This window comes from Palaemon carinicauda, chromosome 5 (genome assembly GCF_036898095.1).
Source record: "Palaemon carinicauda isolate YSFRI2023 chromosome 5, ASM3689809v2, whole genome shotgun sequence".
Classification (NCBI taxonomy): domain Eukaryota; kingdom Metazoa; phylum Arthropoda; class Malacostraca; order Decapoda; family Palaemonidae; genus Palaemon; species Palaemon carinicauda.
In genome coordinates this window covers 188,004,576-188,027,997 of record NC_090729.1, presented here as the reverse complement: position 1 = coordinate 188,027,997, position 23,422 = coordinate 188,004,576, and the positions used below count along the sequence as shown (strand labels likewise).

The following is a 23,422-nucleotide window of genomic DNA, read 5'->3' as shown; positions in this document are numbered from 1 at the left end:
TTCATTATCTCCCGTTTGGGCTTCTCGTTTACGTCTTGTTTAGGCTTCTCCTCTACCTCCCGTTTAGGGTTCTCCTTTAACTCCCGTTTAGGCTTCTCACATACCTCCTGTTTAGGCTTCTCCTTTACCTCCTGTTTAGTCTTCTCCTTTATCTCTCGTTTAGACTTCTCCTTTACCTCTCGTTTGGGCTTCTCCTATACCTCCTGTATAGTCTTCTCCTTTACCTTCGTTTAGGCTTCTCCTATACCTTCAGTTTATTCTTCTCATTTACCTCCTGTTTGGTCTTCTCCTTTACCTCCCGTTTCGGCTTCTCATTTACCTCCTGTTTAGTTTTCTCATTCAACTTGCTTTTAGTCTCCTTTACCTCCTGTTTAGATTTCTCCTTTACCTCCCCTTTAGGCTTTTCTTATACCTCCTGTTTAGTCTTCTCCTTTAACCTCCGTTTAGGCTACTCCTTTACCTCCTGTTTAGTTCTCCCACTTGCCTCCTGTTTAGTCTTCTCATTTACTTCCTGTTTAGTCTTCTCCTTTACCACCCCTTTAGGCTTCTCTTATACCTCCTGTTTAGTCTTCTCTTTTAACCTCCGTTTAGGCTACTCCTTTACCTCATGTTCAATTCTCCCACTTGCCTACTGTTTAGACTTGTCATTTACCTCCCTTTTAGTCTTTCTGTGTCCATGTAGGTGCGTCTGTGTATCTGTATATGTGAGCGAACTTGCGCACTGACAGCAGTCTCCAGATCAATGTTTGCAGCCTAATTACTTACTTCGTCAGATGCACGCAAATCATGTGAAAACTCTATCGACGTATATGAAATGATTAGCAAACAGAGATTCTGGATTATGTATACATTCCTCGCGAATTTTCTTGACCTATCCTGTTTGCATTCCTGGTCACGTTATCGATGTGCAAAAATACGCACAGTTCACTAGGTTAAGAAGATTTTTTATTTATGAGTAAATTAAGAAAATAAGCAGTAAATATCAGCAGCGTTTCCTTCATTAACATCTTCATTAATACTTCTTTCAGGTATGTGGATTTATTTTCAAGATTTTGAAAAGAAGGAAAATGAGATAGTTCCAAAAAAATTATAAAGCATAAGCCAGTATTAGTTATACCGAGGCCCTACAGTACACTCTCTCTCTCTCTCTCTCTCTCTCTCTCTCTCTCACAGCAAAATTATATAGCATAAGCCAGCACTAGTTACACCGAGGTACTATTCTCTCTCTCTCTCTCTCTCTCTCTCTCTCTCAGCAAGATTATATAGCATAAGCCAGCATTAGTTACACCGAGGTACTATTCTCTCTCTCTCTCTCTCTCTCTCTCTCTCTCTCAGCAAGATTATATAGCATAAGCCAGCATTAGTTACACCGAGGTACTATTCTCTCTCTCTCTCTCTCTCTCTCTCTCTCTCTCTCTCAGCAAGATTAAATGGCATAAGCCAGCATTAGTTACACCGAGGTACTACTACTACTACTACTACTACTCTCTCTCTCTCTCTCTCTCTCTCTCTCTCTCTCTCTCAGCAAAATTATATAGCATAAGACAGTACTAGTTACACCGAGGTACTACTACTACTACTACTACTACTACTCGCTCTCTCTCTCTCTCTCTCTCTCTCTCTCTCTCTCAGCAAAATTATATAGCATAAGCCAGTGCTAGTTACACCGAGGTACTTCTACTACTCTCTCTCTCTCTCTCTCACTCTCTCTCTCTCTCTCTCTCTCTCTCTCTCTCTCTCAGCAAAATTACATAGCATAGGCCAGCACTAGTTACACCGAAGTACGTCTACTCTCTCTCTCTCTCTCTCTCTCTCTCTCTCTCAGCAAAATTATATAGCATAAGCCAGTACTAGTTACACCGAGGTACTTCTACTACTCTCTCTCTCTCTCTCTCTCTCTCTCTCTCTCTCTCAGCAAAATTATATAGCATAAACCAGTACTAGTTACACCGAGGTACTTCTACTACTCTCTCTCTCTCTCTCTCTCTCTCTCTCTCTCAGCAAAATTATATTGCATAAGCCAGCATTTGTTACACCGAGGTACTACTACTACTACTACTACTACTACTACTCTCTCTCTCTCTCTCTCTCTCTCTCTCTCTCTCTCTCTCTCTGCATGGTGCCAAAAGCTGAAATGTAGACTTGAGAAGCAAAATGTATTTGATAGAATTAGATCTGGCCCAATTATTCCATTCAACCGTTCCCTTGTTCTCTTCTGTAATCATAATCATCATTTTTTCGAAACCTTTTGATGAATTCAGATCCCCGATATAATTAGTTTTTGACAGAGACAAAAGCTTTTTAAATTGTGTTAATAGACGCAAAATTTCGTTTTTGGTTTTTTGATGAAACGGGTAGAGCTTCAAAAGTTCAAACTTGCAGCAAATGTTTTTATGTTGAACAGGCTGACATAATTCTTTTTATAGTATATATATATATATATATATATATATAAAAGATCTGTTTTAATATTATTGTTCTTAAAATATTTAATTTTCATTGTTCAAAATTTCACATAGTTTATTCCTTTCTTTATTTCCTTTCCTCACTGGGCTAATTTCCCCTGTTGGAGCCCTTGAGCTTATAGCATCCTGTTTTTCCAACTAGGGATGTAGCCTATATAATAATAATAATAATAATAATAATAATAATAATAATAATAATAATAATAATAATAATAATAATAATAATAATAATAATAAGTTAGAAAGGGAATGTGTCCTAAAGAAAATGGAATCTTGTATAAACAAGAATGGTTAGAAAACCTAAATCTAGATGGCGCCATCTCTCTACAAGGAGTACAAAGTTGGGAATTCCTGCTTCTTGGTTTTCAAAGTGCTCCATTTTACACTGCTAAAAAGTTTGTACTGCTGGAACTTTTACGGGGCATCAACCCGAGGAGATATCAAATGTAAGTTTTGATTTCTAATTTATGGGAGGATTTTTATTATTTTTTTTAGGTTTTAAAGACAAAAACATATAGTTCTTCATTGCTCAAAATCAATGTCTCAAAATACTTTTCTGTATTGTTGCACAGTCATCCATTATTTAAGATTTTACTTTTAATGATATTTTTTCATTTAGTAGTTTAGTTGTATTGATAACATTCGTGGTTAAAACTTTCCTTGATTTATTTTCTAAGTTTCTTAGGCTATTTTTCAAATATAAGACTGTCTGTGATAATTATTATTTAGAATAATTTGGGTATTGATTTATAACTAGGAACGATACCTTTTAGAATTATTTCCTTATAGTTTGCGCTGAATAATTTGAAAGTTATCATGCTATTTGGCTCTTGGTCTAAGTAGTGTTTAGGTATTCATTATAGGTAAGAACAATACCTTAGTTTATCATACTATTGTTAGAAAGGAATTATCATGACACCGGACTAGTTTATCTAAAAGTTTATTCATTAGACTTAAAATTTTTGGATGGAAGCACAATTCAACAATACCGGCTTCCATTGAAATTGGTGACTGTTTGGACGTCCAAGGTGCGTTGCTGCGTCTATGAAATTATGATGGTAATTTGATATTAAGATTTTGGACACGCCCTCGTTAGATTACTGGTGTACCTGATGTTTTTTTTTTTTCTAGAGTGGGTTCTACTTTTCTTATATCGCAAAGTTTAACGGGAGAGTTTAGTGAATAATGTGTGCTTCCTATTGAAATATATCTGAAGAACTCATTTATTCTAGAAGAATTTAACAAAAGTTATTTTTGATTAGGTAAGAATAAATGTACATAGAGAAGGTTGGCCATGTGATAATCTGTTGTAAATGATTTTATGGTTATGAACTGAAGGGTGGTATTTATATAAGTGATACTCTACAGCATTTTAACCCGACTGTGAAGGTGCCATGCCTTTGGTTACTAGATTGTGAAGGTGCCATGCCTTTGGTTACTAGATTGTGAAGGTGCCATGCCTTTGGTTACTAGATAGTGAAGGTGCCATGCCTTTGGTTAGTAGATTGTGAAGGTGCCATGACTTTGGTTACTAGATTGTGAAGGTGCCATGCCTTTGGTTACTAGATTGTGAGGGTGCCATGCCTTTGGTTACTAGACTGTGAAGGTGCCATGCCTTTGGTTACTAGACTGTGAGGGTGCCATGCCTTTGGATACTAGACTGTGAAGGTGCCATGCCTTTGGTTACCAGACTGTGAAGGTGCCATGCCTTTGGTTACTAGACTGTGAAGGTGCCATGCCTTTGGTTACTAGACTGTGAAGGTGCCATGCCTTTGGTTACTAGACTGTGAAGGCGTCATGCCTTTGGTTACTAGACTGTGAAGGCGCTATGCCTTTGGTTACTAGACTGTGAAGGTGCCATGCCTTTGGTTACTAGACTGTGAAGGTGCCATGCCTTTGGTTACTTGACTGTGAAGGTGCCATGCCTTTGGTTACTTGACTGTGAAGGTGCCATGCCTTTGGTTACTAGACTGTGAAGGTGCCATGCCTTTGGTTACTTGACTGTGAAGGTGCCATGCCTTTGGTTACTAGACTGTGAAGGTGCCATGCCTTAGGTTACTAGACTGTGAAGGTGCCATGCCTTTGGTTCCTTGACTGTGAAGGTGCCATGCCTTTGGTTACTTGACTGTGAAGGTACCATGCCTTTAGTTACTTGACTGTGAAGGTACCATGCCTTTAGTTACTTGACTGTGAAGGTACCATGCCTTTGGTTACTTGACTGTGAAGGTACCATGCCTTTGGTTACTTGACTGTGAAGGTACCATGCCTTTGGTTACTTGACTGTGAAGGTACCATGCCTTTGGTTACTTGACTGTGAAGGTGCCATGCCTTTGGTTACTAGATTGTGAAGGGGCCATGCCTTTGGTTATTAGACTGTGAAGTGCCGTGTCTTAGGTTATTAGACTGTGAAGTGCCGTGTCTTAGGTTATTAGACTGTGAAGTGCCGTGTCTTAGGTTATTAGACTGTGAAGTGCCGTGTCTTAGGTTATTAGACTGTGAAGTGCCGTGTCTTAGGTTATTAGACTGTGGAGTGCCGTGTCTTAGGTTATTAGACTGTGAAGTGCCGTGTCTTAGGTTATTAGACTGTGGAGTGCCGTGTCTTAGGTTATTAGACTGTGGAGTGCCGTGTCTTAGGTTATTAGACTGTGGAGTGCCGTGTCTTAGGTTATTTGACTGTGGAGTGCCGTGTCTTAGGTTATTTGACTGTGAAGTGCCGTGTCTTAGGTTATTAGACTGTGAAGTGCCGTGTCTTAGGTTATTAGACTGTGAAGTGCCGTGTCTTAGGTTATTAGACTGTGAAGTGCCGTGTCTTAGGTTATTAGACTGTGAAGTGCCGTGTCTTAGGTTATTAGACTGTGAAGTGCCGTGTCTTAGGTTATTAGACTGTGAAGTGCCGTGTCTTAGGTTATTAGACTGTGAAGTGCCGTGTCTTAGGTTATTAGACTGTGAAGTGCCGTGTCTTAGGTTATTAGACTGTGAAGTGCCGTGTCTTAGGTTATTAGACTGTGAAGTGCCGTGTCTTAGGTTATTAGACTGTGAAGTGCCGTGTCTTAGGTTATTAGACTGTGAAGGTGCCGTGTCTTTGGTTATTAGACTGTGAAGGTGCCGTGTCTTTGGTTATTAGACTGTGAAGGTGCCGTGTCTTTGGTTATTAGACTGTGAAGGTGCCGTGTCTTAGGTTATTAGACTGTGGAGTGCCGTGTCTTAGGTTATTTGACTGTGAGTGCCGTGTCTTAGGTTATTAGACTGTGAAGTGCCGTGTCTTAGGTTATTAGACTGTGAAGTGCCGTGTCTTAGGTTATTAGACTGTGAAGTGCCGTGTCTTAGGTTATTAGACTGTGAAGTGCCGTGTCTTAGGTTATTTGACTGTGAAGTGCCGTGTCTTAGGTTATTAGACTGTGAAGTGCCGTGTCTTAGGTTATTAGACTGTGAAGTGCCGTGTCTTAGGTTATTAGACTGTGAAGTGCCGTGTCTTAGGTTATTAGACTGTGAAGTGCCGTGTCTTAGGTTATTAGACTGTGAAGTGCCGTGTCTTAGGTTATTAGACTGTGAAGTGCCGTGTCTTAGGTTATTTGACTGTGAAGGTGCCGTGTCTTTGGTTATTAGACTGTGAAGGTGCCGTGTCTTTGGTTATTAGACTGTGAAGGTGCCGTGTCTTTGGTTATTAGACTGTGAAGGTGCATGTGTTTAGTTATTAGACTGTGAAGGTGTCATTTCTTTGGTTATTCTATGAAGGTGCCGTGTCTTAGGTTATTCGACTGAGAAGGTGCCGTGTCTTTGGTTATTTGATTGTGAAGGTGCCATGTTCTTAGTTGACTGTAAAGGTGCCGTGTCTTTGGTTATTCGACTGTGAAAGTGCCGTGTCTTCGGTTATTCGATTGTGAAGGTGCCGTGTCTTCGGTTATTTGACTGTGAAGGTGCTGTGTCTTTAGTTAGTCGACTGTGAAGGTGCCGTGTCCTTGGTCAGTAGACTGTGAAGGTGCCGTGTCTTTGGTTATTCGAATGTGAAGGTGCCGTGTCTTAGGTTATTAGACTGTGAAGGTGCTGTGTCTTTAGTTAGTCGACTGTGAAGGTGCCGTGCCCTTGGTCAGTCGACTGTGAAGGTGCCGTGTCCTTGGTCAGTCGACTGTGAAGGTGCCGTGTCTTTGGTTGTGAGATTGTGAAGGTGCCATGTCTTTGGTTGTGAGATTGTGAAGGTGCCATGACTTTGATTATTAGACTGTTGAACGGGTCGTGTCTTAGGTTATTAGACTGTGAAGTGCCGTGTCTTAGGTTATTTGACTGTGAAGTGCCGTGTCTTAGGTTATTTGACTGTGAAGTGCCGTGTCTTAGGTTATTTGACTGTGAAGTGCCGTGTCTTAGGTTATTTGACTGTGAAGTGCCGTGTCTTAGGTTATTTGACTGTGAAGGTGCCGTGTCTTAGGTTATTTGACTGTGAAGGTGCCGTGTCTTAGGTTATTTGACTGTGAAGGTGCCGTGTCTTAGGTTATTTGACTGTGAAGGTGCCGTGTCTTAGGTTATTTGACTGTGAAGGTGCCGTGTCTTAGGTTATTTGACTGTGAAGGTGCCGTGTCTTTGGTTATTTGACTGTGAAGGTGCCGTGTCTTTGGTTATTAGACTGTGAAGGTGCCGTGTCTTTGGTTATTAGACTGTGAAGGTGCATGTGTTTAGTTATTAGACTGTGAAGTTATCATTTCTTTGGTTATTCTATGAAGGTGCCGTGTCTTAGGTTATTCGACTGAGAAGGTGCCGTGTCTTCGGTTGCGAGATTGTGAAGGTGCCATGTCTTTGGTTGTGAGATTGTGAAGGTGCCATGACTTTGATTATTAGACTGTTGAACGGGTCGTGTCTTAGGTTATTAGACTGTGAAGTGCCGTGTCTTAGGTTATTTGACTGTGAAGTGCCGTGTCTTAGGTTATTTGACTGTGAAGTGCCGTGTCTTAGGTTATTTGACTGTGAAGTGCCGTGTCTTAGGTTATTTGACTGTGAAGTGCCGTGTCTTAGGTTATTTGACTGTGAAGTGCCGTGTCTTAGGTTATTTGACTGTGAAGTGCCGTGTCTTAGGTTATTTGACTGTGAAGTGCCGTGTCTTAGGTTATTTGACTGTGAAGTGCCGTGTCTTAGGTTATTTGACTGTGAAGTGCCGTGTCTTAGGTTATTTGACTGTGAAGTGCCGTGTCTTAGGTTATTTGACTGTGAAGTGCCGTGTCTTAGGTTATTTGACTGTGAAGTGCCGTGTCTTAGGTTATTTGACTGTGAAGTGCCGTGTCTTAGGTTATTTGACTGTGAAGTGCCGTGTCTTAGGTTATTTGACTGTGAAGTGCCGTGTCTTAGGTTATTTGATTGTGACGGTGCCGTGTCTTAGGTTATTTGACTGTGACGGTGCCGTGTCTTTGGTTATTTGACTGTGACGGTGCCGTGTCTTTGGTTATTCTATGAAGGTGCCGTGTCTTTGGTTATTCTATGAAGGTGCCGTGTCTTTGGTTATTCTATGAAGGTGCCGTGTCTTAGGTTATTGGACTGGGTAGGTGCTGTCTTTGGTTATTCTACTGTGAAGGTGCCATGTTCTTAGTCGACTTTGAAGGTGCCGTGTCTTTGGTTATTCGACTGTGAAGGTGGCGTGTCTTTGGTTATTCTACTGTGAAGGTGCCGTGTCTTAGGTTATTCGACTGTGAAGGTGCTGTCTTTGGTTAGTAGACTGTGAAGGTGCCGTGTCTGGTTAGTAGACTGTGAAGGTGCCGTGTCTGGTTAGTAGACTGTGAAGGTGCCGTGTCTTTGGTTAGTCGACTGTGAAGGTGCCGTGTCTTTGGTTAGTCGACTTTGAAGGTGCCGTGTCTTTGGTTAGTCGACTGTGAAGGTGCTGCCGTGTCTTTGGTTAGTCGACTGTGAAGGTGCTGCCGTGTCTTTGGTTAGTCGACTGTAATAGTGCCGTGTCTGGTTAGTAGACTGTGAAGGTGCCGTGTCTTTGGTCAGTGGACTGTGAAGGTGCCGTGTCTTTGGTCAGTGGACTTTGAAGGTGCCGTGTCTTTGGTCAGTGGACTTTGAAGGTGCCGTGTCTGGTTAGTAGACTGTGAAGGTGCCGTGTCTGGTTAGTAGACTGTGAAGGTGCCGTGTCTTTGGTTAGTCGACTGTGAAGGTGCCGTGTCTTTGGTTAGTCGACTTTGAAGGTGCCGTGTCTTTGGTTAGTCGACTGTGAAGGTGCTGCCGTGTCTTTGGTTAGTCGACTGTGAAGGTGCTGCCGTGTCTTTGGTTAGTCGACTGTAATAGTGCCGTGTCTGGTTAGTAGACTGTGAAGGTGCCGTGTCTTTGGTCAGTGGACTGTGAAGGTGCCGTGTCTTTGGTCAGTGGACTTTGAAGGTGCCGTGTCTTTGGTCAGTGGACTTTGAAGGTGCCGTGTCTTTGGTCAGTGGACTTTGAAGGTGCCGTGTCTTTGGTCAGTAGACTTTGAAGGTGCCGTGTCTTTGGTCAGTGGACTTTGAAGGTGCCGTGTCTTTGGCCAGTGGACTTTGAAGGTGCCGTGTCTTTGGCCAGTGGACTTTGAAGGTGCCGTGTCTTTGGCCAGTGGACTTTGAAGGTGCCGTGTCTTTGGCCAGTGGACTTTGAAGGTGCCGTGTCTCTGGTCAGTGGACTTTGAAGGTGCCGTGTCTTTGGTCAGTGGACTGTGAAGGTGCCGTGTCTTTGGTCAGTGGACTGTGAAGGTGCCGTGTCTTTGGTCAGTCGACTGTGAAGGTGCCGTGTCTTTGGTCAGTCGACTGTGAAGGTGCCGTGTCTTTGGTTAGTCGACTGTGAAGGTGCCGTGTCTTTGGTTAGTCGACTGTGAAGGTGCCGTGTCTTTGGTTAGTCGACTGTGAAGGTGCCGTGTCTTTGGTTAGTCGACTGTGAAGGTGCCGTGTCTTTGGTTAGTCGACTGTGAAGGTGCTGCCGTGTCTTTGGTTAGTCGACTGTGAAGGTGCTGCCGTGTCTTTGGTTAGTCGACTGTAATAGTGCCGTGCCTGGTTAGTCGACTGTGAAGGTGCCGTGTCTTTGGTTAGTGGACTTTGAAGGTGCCGTGTCTTTGGTCAGTGGACTTTGAAGGTGCCGTATCTTTGGTCAGTCGACTGTGAAGGTGCCGTGTCTGGGTAGTCGACTGTGAAGGTGCCGTGTCTTTGGTTAGTTGACTGTGAAGGTGCCGTGTCTTTGGTTAGTTGACTGTGAGGGTACCGTGTCTTTGGTTAGTTGACTGTGAAGGTGCCGTGGCTCTGGTTATGCAAGGGCAAGTGTGCCGTGGTTGTGGTTACGCAAGGGCAAGTGTGCCGTGGTTGTGGTTACGCAAGGGCAAGTGTGCCGTGGTTGTGGTTACGCAAGGGCAAGTGTGCCGTGGTTGTGGTTACGCAAGGGCAAGTGTGCCGTGGTTGTGGTTACGCAAGGGCAAGTGTGCCGTGGTTGTGGTTACGCAAGGGCAAGTGTGCCGTGGTTGTGGTTACGCAAGGGCAAGTGTGCCGTGGTTGTGGTTACGCAAGGGCAAGTGTGCCGTGGTTGTGGTTACGCAAGGGCAAGTGTGCCGTGGTTGTGGTTACGCAAGGGCAAGTGTGTCGTGGTTTTGGTGATGCATGATGAAATATGCTGTGGTTTTTGTTTTGTAAGGGCAAATGTGCCACGCTTTTGGTTATATCAGGGTGAAATTTCTGTAACTGTGATAACTAAATTTGATTTGTATAATTATATTTATTATAAGGGCCTATAAGCTGAGGTTTGTCTTTTCACATATAGTAAATTGTCTTTTAGATGTTCAAGACACACATGAAAATCAGTATGTTCTGCATCCAGTAACCTTAAAGGTTTACACAAGTTTTTTTTCTAAATTGATTTAACTGTACTCTATTTTTCGTGTTCTTCTAAGTTTGTGAGGTGACCTATGTAACTAAAGTGCTAAAATATAGATTTTATAAGAATGACTGATTTCTGAAGGTATTCAAAACAGTATTTGTCTAGCTATATAAATAAAAATTGGTAATTTTAAGCTGAATTGGCTCAGACAAATCTTATGAGAAACTTCGTAATGGAGAGTTAATGGGGAAGCTGTAATGGATAGGTATTGGAGGCTCACCAATAATTTTGGAGTACCATTATAGGAATTTCTTAGGGTCATTTTTGTAGACTTAATTCTCAGCAGCACCTCTTTTCCAGACTTAACTTTTCCTCTATTGTAGCTCTTGGAGCTGTTGAATGGTGAAAATATTGATTACTAATCTCGTTTGGTTTGTTGTTCTGATCGCAGTTTTTGTCCATTTGATTCCCAGAAGCGCCCGTTTTCCAGTCATCATCTTTACCTCCATCACAGCTCTTAGAAGTCTTAAATGGTGAAAATATTAACTACTAATCTAGTTTTATCAGTTGTGCTGTTTTGAGATTCCAATAATCTCCAATAATGTTCCCATTTCTTAACGAAATATTTTTCAATAAATTATTACAAAAGTGAATTAACCTAATACACAGCGAGGAAGGAATCACAACAAGGGGCAGAACTTGGGTATGCAAATTTCGTAAATACCTTGGGTAATTATTATCTTGCAAGAACAAAAGAACCTTATGAGGTTTAAATAATGAGCTATAAGATAATAAAAATAAAAAGCTGTGTAGGTTCTAGTTAGTAACTTTACGAAATCACCGGTGAATAAACATAGGTGAGGTCATATGTTTTGACCATATGTAAATGGAGCATCTAGCTTAAAGGGAAGATGTGGATTGATAGGATGTGGATTAATTAGATGTGGATTAAAAGAGGGGAATTGGTAACAGAAGTGCTCAATCTGCAGATCTGTCATCCACTAATATTTCGGAAAGTTTTAAAATAATAAATATATTGGCATCAAAAGTACAATATCGGTTGTTGCTGGTAGGGGCTTGGATTAATTCATTAGCAGTCATTAATAAACTCGAGTGGATTGTAAGTTACTGTAAACTCTTTTTTGCTATAACTTTAACTTGGGAGAAATTTGTTTTTATCTGTATTTGTATAAACGATACATAGTCATACCTCATATTGAAATATGGACATAAACTGTTCAATGTACCTAGACTACATGTAACTTTATATAGAGAAAAACCAACTTATGAATAGATTTTATAAAATTCTTAAATTATACAAAACTGTTTAATTTTCCAGGTTGGTGGCAAACATTATCCATTCGAGGTTGCAGGGACATTAAAAGTAGCTGGCCATCGAAGTATTATTAGGAGGTAAGGTTCTTCACAAAGAATGGCACACGTAACTATCATTAAGCTTACATTTGATACCAATTTTTCATTGATGTGCCACTATTAAGTATTTTACCGTACTGCCATGAAGAAATTTTGAATTTTGTATGAACTTAAACTACGAAAATATTTAATTTAACTATAAAAAATAACATTTTCTAGATGGTATAGTACCACAATTTTACAATGTTATCTAGTATGATGAAGGAATTACTTGAACGTTACTCTAGTTTTACTTTTTTCAGATGACATGAGGAGGTGGAAATTCATAAAAGAAGTTGTTAGATATTACAAAAGGAACTATGAAGATTTACAGAAAATTCTGCATTGAACAAATATTACGAGAACACTTCTATAGCATCGCAACAGATAACGAGTAATAATGTAGTAGTTGCACTAAGCCAACTAAACAGGACTTTGAGTTTAAAGATTTATGAGACATAAAGTTGAGTAATGTTTAAAATCTAAATAAATAATTTTAAATGTAAGAATTAGAGAATTAAATTTATACATTAAACTGTGTTTAAATATTAGGCATGTAATTTCTAATAGATTATGAAACTGGGTATTTAGGAATTTGTAATAACTATGTAGCTGTTTATTTTTTTTTTTTTACTAAAAATTTCCAAACTGTTGTTCCATTAATGTAAATATTTAATTAGTTCAATACTATATTTTCTGTTTTGTTCCATTACGAAGAAATATTTTTGTCCCTTCATTGTCATAAATCTGAAGGTTTCAATACTGTGGAAGAGAGGGTTCTCCACTGTTGAATTGTGCAAGGTTTTTCACTTTGATTCTAGCTTTTATTTAACTACTGTGAAAATGTCTACAGAAGGTTCTTGGTACACTACTGTGATAGATTCTAGGTTCTTGGTTCACGACTGTGGAAGATATAGATTTATGTTTCACTATTGTGAAAGATTCTAGGTTTTTGTTTCACTATTGTGAAAGATTCTAGGTTTTTGTTTCACTATTGTGAAAGATTCTAGGTTTTTGTTTCATTACCGCAGAAGATTGTTTTTGTTTCACTACTGTGTTTTTTTTTCACTACTGTGTTTTTGTTTCACTACTGTGTTTTTCTTTCATTACTGTGAAAGATTCTATGTTTTTGTTTCACTACTGTGAAAGATTCTGTTTTTGTTTCACTACTGTGAAAGATTCTATGTTTTTGTTTCACTACTGGGGAAGATTCTAGGTTCTTGGTTCACTACTGTGGAAGATTATAGGGTTTTGTTTCATTACTGTGAAAGATTCTATGTTTTTGTTTCACTACTGTGAAAGATTCTGTTTTTGTTTCACTACTGGGGAAGATTCTAGGTTCTTGGTTCTTTACTGTGGAAGATTCTAGGTTCTTGGTTCACTACTGTGGAAGATTAGAGGGTTTTGTTTCATTACTGTGAAATATTCTAGGTTTTTGTTTCACCACTGTGAAAGATTCTAGAATTTTTTTCACGACTGTGGAAGATTATAGGTTTTTGTTTCACGACTGTGGAAGATTATAGGTTTTTGTTTCACGACTGTGAAAGATTCTAGGTTTTTGTTTCACGACTGTGAAAGATTCTAGGTTTTTGTTTCACGACTGTGAAAGATTCTAGGTTTTTGTTAAACAACTGTGAAAGATTCTAGGTTCTTGGTTCACTACTGTGGAAGATTATAGGGTTTTGTTTCATTACTGTGAAAGATTCTAGGGTTTTGTTTCACTACTGTGAAAGATTCTAGGGTTTTGTTTCACTACTCTGAAAGATTATAGGTTTTTGTTTCATCACTGTGAAAGAATCTAGAATTTTTTTCACGACTGCGGAAGATTATAGGTTTTTGTTTCACGACTGTGAAAGATTCTATGTTTTTGTTTCACGACTGTGAAAGATTCTAGGTTTTTGTTTCACTACTGTGAAAGATTCTAGGTGTTTGTTTCACTACTGCGAAAGATTCTAGGTTTTTGTTTCACTACTGCGAAATATTCTAAGTTTTTGTTTCACAACTGTGAAAGATTCTAGGTTTTTGTTTCACTACTCTGAAAGATTATAGGTTTTTGTTTCACGACTGTGAAAGATTCTAGGTTTTTGTTAAACAACTGTGAAAGATTCTAGGTTCTTGGTTCACTACTGTGGAAGATTATAGGGTTTTGTTTCATTACTGTGAAAGATTCTAGGTTGTTTCATCACTGTGAAAGAATCTAGAATTTTTTTCACGACTGCGGAAGATTATAGGTTTTTGTTTCACGACTGTGAAAGATTCTATGTTTTTGTTTCACGACTGTGAAAGATTCTAGGTTTTTGTTTCACTACTGTGAAAGATTCTAGGTGTTTGTTTCACTACTGCGAAAGATTCTAGGTTTTTGTTTCACTACTGCGAAATATTCTAAGTTTTTGTTTCACAACTGTGAAAGATTCTAGGTTTTTGTTTCACTACTCTGAAAGATTATAGGTTTTTGTTTCACGACTGTGAAAGATTCTATGTTTTTGTTTCACGACTGTGAAAGATTCTAGGTTTTTGTTTCACTACTGTGAAAGATTCTAGGTGTTTGTTTCACTACTGCGAAAGATTCTAGGTTTTTGTTTCACTACTGCGAAATATTCTAAGTTTTTGTTTCACAACTGTGAAAGATTCTAGGTTTTTATTTCACTACTCTGAAAGATTCTAGGTTCTTGTTTTACTACTGTGAAAGATTCTATGTTTTTGTTTCACGACTGTGAAAGATTCTAGGTTTTTGATTCATTACTGTGAAAGATTCTAGGTTTTTGTTTCACTACTGTGAAAGATTCTAGGTTTTTTTCACAACTGAGATTCAAGGTTTGTTTCACTACTGTGTACATTTCTACTATGCATATCAGACCCTATGACATACTGTTTTTCGCAAATATCTTTGAAACGAAGACTCGGATCAACATGATGCTTTAGCACAGAGTGTTTCACACACTCCGCTAATTTTTAACACTATTGTAGACTGTCAAATGTGGCTAATTATGGCGTTTACTCTTGACATTGAAGTCAAAAACCTGCGTGAGCTACTACACATTCGAATAGGTGAGACGTAACGTATTTGTGACGTCTATCCACCCACTACCTCCACTCCTGGCTTCCCCTACTCCCTTTCCTCCCCCTTACCCCCCTCCTTATCCCCCTACCTCTTTCTCCTCCATACCTCCCTTACCCCTTCCTCATCCACCCTCTCTCTCTCTCTCTCTCTCTCTCTCTCTCTCTCTCTCTCTCTCTCTCTCTCTCTCTCTCTCTCTCTTGAGGCTACACGGTATATGAAGCCAGACACAAGTATGACGAATTAATGACAGATTAATAAAAATCATATGCCGAGTAAAGTTTGATCGTTTATGCAAACAATCGTAATCGATGTTCTTGCTTCTTTGACGGTTATACCGTATTTGGTAAGTGCAGAAGGTAACAGTGATGAGGAAGATGACCTGTTTGTCGAGAGTGATGAATATTAAAAGTAAAATATGTGGTCAGTTATTTATAGTATTAATCCAGCCATCATATACTCACTGTCTATTTATGTCTGCAATGACTTCTTAACATATGGCAGCCTTTTCCTAACATTAGAATAAATTATTCATATATATATCACTTCAATTTCGTTTTAAGTTTTTACTCTGCTTCGGATTCCCACTTCAGTTTCACCCTTTTCCTTTCCATCTCTTACACAATTTCTTATAAATGACCAAGCGTCAGCTATTATACGTTCAACATAACCTATGGGTATTAGGGTCGTATACTCGTATAACTTTCAATGGTTGTATAATTGTCAAACAAACCTCATACAATAATTAAGCAACAACAAGTTGCGCTGGAACAGGAATCAGGGTCATACATAAAACACCCTACAATACTTAACTTATATAAATTCGAGTTATCCGCCATTATAAATAAGTCATATGTGTGCATAGCTTCATTTTTTCGTGTGCAGAGAGAGAGAGAGAGAGAGAGAGAGAGAGAGAGAGAGAGAGAGAGAGAGAGAGAGAGAGAAGGGGGATTGAGGGAGATGAAAGGGAGGTATGGAGGTGAAAGAGGGCGGGAATAGGGTGTTGGAGTAGGGTAGGAGGGAGGGAAAGGGAGGGATGGTGGTAGCAGAGGAAGGCAGGGGTGGAGTTAGTGGATAAATGGACGTCACTAGTACGTCACGCCTCACCTGTTTGAATATGTAAATGGCTCACGCAGGTTTTTGACTTCACAGTCAAGAGTAAACGTCATAATTAGCAGCATTTGACAATGCACAGTAGTGTCAAAAATTAGCGGAGTGTGTGAAACAATCTTTGCCAAAGCACCATGCTGATCCGAGTTTTCGTTTCAAAGATATTTGCGAAAAACAGTATGTCATAGGGTCTGATATGCATAGTAGGTTGGCTCCACTACTGTGTACATTTCTAGGTTAGTGCCACTACTGTGTACATTTCTAGGATGGTGCCACTACTTTGTACATTTCTAGGTTGGTCCCACTACTGTGTACATTTCTAGGTTGGCTCCACAACTTTGTACATTTCTAGGTTGACTCCACAACTTTGTACATTTCTAGGTTGGCTCCACAACTTTGTACATTTCTAGGTTGGTTCCACTACTGTGTACATTTTTAGGTTGGTGCCACTACTCTGTACATTTCTAGGTTGGTGCCACTACTGTGTACATTTCTAGGATGGTGCCACTACTGTGTACATTTCTAGGTTGGTCCCACTACTGTGTACATTTCTAGGTTGGCTCCACAACTTTGTACATTTCTAGGTTGGCTCCACAACTTTGTACATTTCTAGGTTGACTCCACTAATGTGTACATTTCTAGGTTGACTCCACTACCGTGTACATTCCTGGGTTGGCTCCACTACCGTGTACATTTCTAGGTTGGCTCCACTACTGTGTACATTTCTAGGTTGGTGCCACTACTGTGTACATTTCTAGGTTGGTGCCACTGTGTACATTTCTAGGTTGGCTCCACTACTGTGTACATTTCTAGGTTGGTGCCACTACTGTGTACATTTCTAGGTTGGCTCCACTACTGTGTACATTTCTAGGATGGTGCCACTACTGTGTACATTTCTAGGTTGGCTCCACAACTTTGTAAATTTCTAGGTTGGCTCCACAACTTTGTATATTTCTAGGTTGGTTCCACTACTGTGTACATTTCTAGGTTGGTTCCACTACTGTGTACATTTTTAGGTTGGTGCCACTACTCTGTACATTTCTAGGTTGGTGCCACTACTGTGTACATTTCTAGGATGGTGCCACTACTGTGTACATTTCTAGGATGGTGCCACTACTGTGTACATTTCTAGGATGGTGCCACTACTGTGTACATTTCTAGGTTGGTCCCACTACTTTGTACATTTCTAGGTTGGATCCACAACTTTGTACATTTCTAGGTTGACTCCACTAATGTGTACATTTCTAGGTTGACTCCACTACCGTGTACATTCCTGGGTTGGCTCCACTACTGTGTACATTTCTAGGTTGGCTCCACTACTGTGTACATTTCTAGGTTGGTGCCACTACTGAGTACATTTCTAGGTTGGCTCCACTACTGTGTACATTTCTAGGATGGTGCCACTACTGTGTACATTTCTAGGTTGGCTCCACAACTTTGTACATTTCTAGGTTGGCTCCACAACTTTGTATATTTCTAGGTTGGTTCCACTACTGTGTACATTTCTAGGTTGGTTCCACTACTGTGTACATTTTTAGGTTGGTGCCACTACTCTGTACATTTCTAGGTTGGTGCCACTACTGTGTACATTTCTAGGATGGTGCCACTACTGTGTACATTTCTAGGTTGGTCCCACTACTGTGTACATTTCTAGGTTGGCTCCACAACTTTGTACATTTCTAGGTTGGATCCACAACTTTGTACATTTCTAGGTTGACTCCACTAATGTGTACATTTCTAGGTTGACTCCACTACCGTGTACATTCCTGGGTTGGCTCCACTACTGTGTACATTTCTAGGTTGGCTCCACTACTGTGTACATTTCTAGGTTGGTGCCACTACTGTGTACATTTCTAGGTTGGTGCCACTGTGTACATTTCTAGGTTGGCTCCACTACTGTGTATATTTCTAGGTTGGCTCCACTACTGTGTACATTTCTAGGATGGTGCCACTACTGTGTACATTTCTAGGATGGTGCCACTACTGTGTACATTCCTAGGATGGTGCCACTACTGTGTACATTTCTAGGAAGGTGCCACTACTGTGTACATTTCTAGGTTGGCTCCACAACTTTGTACATTTCTAGGTTGGCTCCACAACTTTGTACATTTCTAGGTTGGCTCCACTACTTATGAACATTTTGAGAGTGTTTACGGATTTTAGGGACTAGTTTCACTAGTGTCATGCTATTGTCACTTATAGGAAAAGTTTTATTACTAATGCTCACTTCTTTATTTGACCTACAATATTGAATTTTCGTTAAGTTTGGTTTATCATTTTCTTATGACTGTTTTAGATGTTTTTATTGGTATTTTATATTGTTTAAGTTGATATTTCAGTTTTCACAGGCATGTAGTGGGCATTAATTTAATGTTTGGCTTTTTAAGCTAATTTACTGAGCTATTTTTGTTCCATTGTCGAGACTTTATCAATCATTCAAATTATATGGAATTTAACCAGTGTTTTTTTTTTTGTAATTTGAATCTTCACCACATTTCTAAAATGGAATTATATATTTCTTTTTTTTTATCACGGCATAATTTTTATTTTATTTAAAGTATTTAAATTTCATTAGGTGGTATCAACATTTGAAATATTTAAAAGTTACGACCATTTTCAGTTTAATATTCTCAGAAGCACCTTTTTTTCCAGTCTTCATCTTTACCTCCATTGCAGCTCTAAGAAGTCTTAAATGTTGAAAATATTAACTAATCTATTTTTGTCAGTTGTGCTGTTTTGAGGGTCCAATAATCAATAGTAAGGTTCCCCTTTCTTTAAGAAATATTTTTCAATAAGTTATTACAAAAGTGGGTTAACCTAGTACACAGCGAGGAAGGAATCACATCAAGGGGGAGAACTTGGGTGTACAAATTTCGTAAATACCTTGGGTAATAACCTTCTTGCAAGAACAAAAGAACCTTAACGTGAAATTTGACGTTATGAGGTTAAATGTGCTATAAGATGATGAAAATCAATAGCTGTGTAGGTTACTAGTTCGCAACTTTACGAAATCACCGGTGAATAAACCTAGGTGAGGTCATATGTTTTGACCATATATGGAAATGGAGCATCTAGCTTAAAGGGAGGATGTGGGTTGATAGGCTGTGGGTTGATAGGCTGTGGGTTGATAGGCTGTGGGTTGATAGGCTGTGGATTGATAGGCTGTGGGTCGATAGGCTGTGGGTCGATAGGCTGTGGGTCGATAGGCTGTGGGTTGATAGGATGTTGATTAAAAGATGGGAATTGGTAATGAAGTGCTCAATCTACAGATGTCATCCGCTAATTTTTTGGAAAGTGCCAAAATAATTAATATATTGGCATCAAACTGAATAAGTAAAATATGGTTGTTGATGGTAGGAGCTTAGATTAATTTGTTAGTGAGGTCATTAACGAGTGGATTGTAAGCTACTATAAATTTTTCCTGCTATAACTCAGATATGGTTTACCTTAACTTTATTTGTATAAACGATACATAGTCATACCTCATATTTAAATAAGGACATAAACTGTTTAATGTACGTAGACTACATGTAACTTTTAGAGAATAAGCAGTTGTGAACATAGATTTTATAAAATACTTAAATTTTACTAAGTTTAGTTTAATTTTTCAGGTTGGCGGCAAACATAATCCATTAGAGGTTGCAGGAACATTACAAGTAGCTGGCCATCGAAGTATTATTTGGAGGTAAGGTTCTTCACAAAGAATGGCACATGTAACTATTATTAAGAACACATTTGATACCAATGTTTCATTGATAGTGCCACGATTACGTATTTTACCTTAATGCCATGAAGAAATTTTGAATTTTGTATGAACCTAATAAATAAAACTACTAAAATATCTAATTTGTAAACTATAAAAATAACAAACTTTTTAGATGGTATAGTAGCACAATTTCACAATGTTATTTAGTATGATGAAGGAATTACTAGAATGTTACTCTAGTTTTACTTTTTTCAGAAGACATGAGGAGGTGGAAATTCATAAAAGAAGTTGGCGGAGATATTACAAAAGGAACTATGAAGATTTACAGATAATTCTGCATTGAACAAATATTACGAGAACTCTTCTATAGCAACGCAACAGATAGACTAATAATGTAGTAGTAACACCAAGTCCACTAAACAGGACTTTGAGTTTAAAGATTTATGAGACATAAAGTAAGTCAAGAGAGGTTTAAAATCTAGGTAAATAATTCCAAATGTAAGAATTTGAGATAATCAAATTTATACATTAAACTGTTTTTAAATATTGGACATGTAATTTCTAATAGATTATGAAACTGAGTATTTAGGGATTCGTAATAACCATGTAGCTTTTTTTTTTTTTACTAAAAATTTCCAGGCTGTTGTTCCATTAATGAATATTTAATTGGTTCAATACTATATTTCCTGTTTTTATTCTATTACGAAGAAATATTTTTATCCCTTCATTGTCATAAATCTGAAGGTTTCAATACTGTGGAAGATAGGGTTTTCCACTGTGAATTGTGCAAGGTTTTTCACTTTGATTCTACCATTTATCTAACTACTGTTAAAGTGTCTACAGTAGGTTCTTGGTTCACTACTGTGATAGATTCTCGGTTTTTGTTTCACTACTGTGGAAGATTCAAGGTTTTTGTTCCACTACTGTGGAAGATTCAAGGTTTTTGTTTCACTACTGTGAAAGATTCAAGGTTTTTGTTTCACTACTGTGAATGATTCTAGGTTTTTGTTTCACTACTGTGAAAGATTGTAAGGTTTGCTTCACAATTGTGAGCATTTCTAGAATGGCTTCATAGCTGGGAATATTTTATGATTATTATGTTACTATGAAAGATTCAAAGTTGGCTCTGCTACTATGAAAGATTCTAAATTCAGTTATTATGAATGATTCTAGGTTGGCTCTGTTACCATGAACGAATTCTAGGTTAGTTATGTTACTATGAACGAATTCTAGGTTGGTTCTGTTACTATGAACGAATTCTAGGTTGGTTCTGTTACTATGAACAATTCTAGGTTGGCTCTGCTACTATGAAAGATTTTAAGTTGTTTCTGTTACTATGAAAGATTATAAGTTGGCTCTACTGCTATGAAATATTCCAGGTTGACTCTATGAAAGATTGTTTTGACTACTACTGTGATTAAACTACTACTGTGAAAGGTGCTATTTTGGCTCTACTATGAAAGATTTAAGTTGGCTCTACTACTATGAACATTTCTAAGTTAGCTCTAATACTATGAACATTTCTAAGTTAGCTCTAATACTATGAACATTTCTAGCTTGGCTCTTGTACTATGAACATTTCTAGGTTAGCTCTAATACTATGAACATGTCTAGGTTGGCTCTTAATTCTATGAAAATTTCTAGCTTGGCTCTTGTACTATGAACATTTCTAGGTTGGCTCTAATACTGTGATTATTTCTAGGTTGGAGCCACTACTTTGTACATTTCTAGGTTTGGTTTGCTCCTCTAAGGTGTACATTTCCAGACTGGCTCCAATACTTTGTACCTTTCTAGGTTTGCTCAAATACTTTGTACATTTTTAGGTTGGCTCCACTACTTTGTGCTTTTCTAGGTTGGATCCACTACTTTGTACATTTCTAAGTTGGCTCCACTACTGTGTACATTTGTAGGTTGGTGCCATTGCTGTGTACATTTCTAGGTTGGCTCTCCTACTTTGTACATCTCTAGGTTGGCTCCACTACTTTGTACATCTCTAGGTTGGATCCACTACTTTATGCATTTCCAGGTTGGCTCAAATACTAGTACATTTCTAGGTTGGCTACTGTGTACATTTTTAGGTTGGCTCCACTACTTTGTGCATTTCGAGGTTGGCTCCACTACTGTGTACATTTGTAGGTTGGTGCCATTACTGTGTACATTTCTAGGTTAGTTCAAATACTTTGTACATTTCTAGGTTGGTGCTATTAGTGTGTACATTTCTAGGTTGGCTCCGCTACTTTTTACATATCTAGGTTGGATCCACTACCTTCTGCATTTCTAGGATGGCTCAAATACTTTGTACATTTCTAGATTGGCTACTGTGTACATTTCTAGGTTGGTGTCACTAATTTAGAGTAAAGTTATTTTATTTCAGTAATGATCATTTCTTTGTTTGACCTACAAAATGGAACTTTTTTTCTCAAGTTGGTTTTATTATAGATTTCTTATGACTGTTTCAATGTCTTTATTGGCATTTTATATTGGTTCTTTATTTAATATATTTATAATTCTGGCTTTCCCAGGCATGTTAGTAGGTACTATTTTTTTAAGCTTATTTACTGAGCTAGTTTCATAATATTGTCGAGACTTCATCAATTATGCAAATTATATGAACTTTGGTTTGTTTTCTTGTAATTTGATTTTTGAGCCCATTTTTAATCTGGTATATTTTTGACAAGGCATAATTTGTATTTTATTTGAAATAAGGATTTCTTAAATTTCATTAGATGGTATCAACATTTGAAATATTTAAGTTACGGCTATTTTAGTTCAATATTATTATTGTAAATCTATGCTTTACACAATCTTTGATATTTATTTGAGATTAATATATACGATTCTTTTCACTTAAATTTTATTGTATAACTGTTTAGCATAATCCAATGTTTTCTTTTATTAATTTTCTATCCTAAAACAATTTCTCTTTGGCAGATTTGTTATGAAATTACGTGAATAAGATGCTAAAAGAACGGGTGAGATACTTAGCAATACGATATAATCTTAAACACTTGACCACATGGAGTAAGCCAGGTGAAAGTGAAGGATGCAAATATGAAAATTTTGTCCCTAGTGGTTAGGAGTCAACTGAAAATGTTTTGGAACGGTAAGGTTCGAAATTCGTTAATGTTCCAGTTTTCATAAAAGAAACTGATTTTTGGAAATATTTTAACGGTCTAAATTTCATTTGACTGCGCAATGAGTTATATAATTACCAGAATTGCGTATTTAACGCACAAAATGCGTTTAAGGGATATTATTTCAAGGTAACTTTTTGAAAGTATTTGATATTCGGAATTCTTGAAGCCTTTTCTTCTCATTGCATAATTTTCTAACAATGAATGAAAGCTTATTTTAAAGCCAACAACGCTATTTGGCAATACATTTTACGTAATTAACTATTTATCTTAATTTTCAGGATCTTAGCGTGATTTGCTTAAGGGATGAAGTTGAAGAGCAACGAAGAGTGATAATTAATTAAGTACCAGAGTGAAATAAGATTATAGTACAACACCAACGAAGTAAGGGCAACAAAATCAAGCCGAGGACGAAATCACACATCCAAGGAAAAAGAAAGATGATGATGAAGTTAATCAAGAAAGCGGATAATTTGCAGACCTTTAACCAAGGAAGAGGAGAGGTTCATCAAGAAAGATAATTTTAAGACCCCTTAGTAATGTAAAAATATGTGAACCAATTTGAAGAAGGTAAATAAAAACAATAAAACAAAATTACCAAAAAAGAACTTTATTATATAATCCTATATTTATCTATAACTAGAAATTTATTGTATTTTTAATCCTATATTTATCTATAACTAACTAGAATTTTATTGTATTTTTAAGAGGTAGGTTTGAATTCTCTCCC

At 38.2% G+C, this 23,422-nt stretch overlaps 1 long non-coding RNA gene across 3 annotated transcripts; it reads left to right on the top strand.

The window, feature by feature from the left end:
- Positions 1-2,845: 2,845 nt before the first annotated feature.
- On the top strand, positions 2,846-22,651 carry LOC137640729 (uncharacterized). Of its 3 annotated transcripts, XR_011044469.1 has the most exons (6): positions 2,846-2,911; positions 11,611-11,684; positions 11,948-12,147; positions 19,464-19,537; positions 19,814-20,013; positions 22,490-22,651. It is a non-coding gene; the product is annotated as an uncharacterized lncRNA (long non-coding RNA). The 3 variants fall into 3 exon arrangements; XR_011044468.1 differs by lacking the exon at positions 22,490-22,651 and having other exon boundaries at positions 11,948-12,078; positions 19,814-20,091; XR_011044467.1 differs by lacking the exon at positions 22,490-22,651 and having other exon boundaries at positions 19,814-20,091.
- Positions 22,652-23,422: the final 771 nt, after the last annotated feature.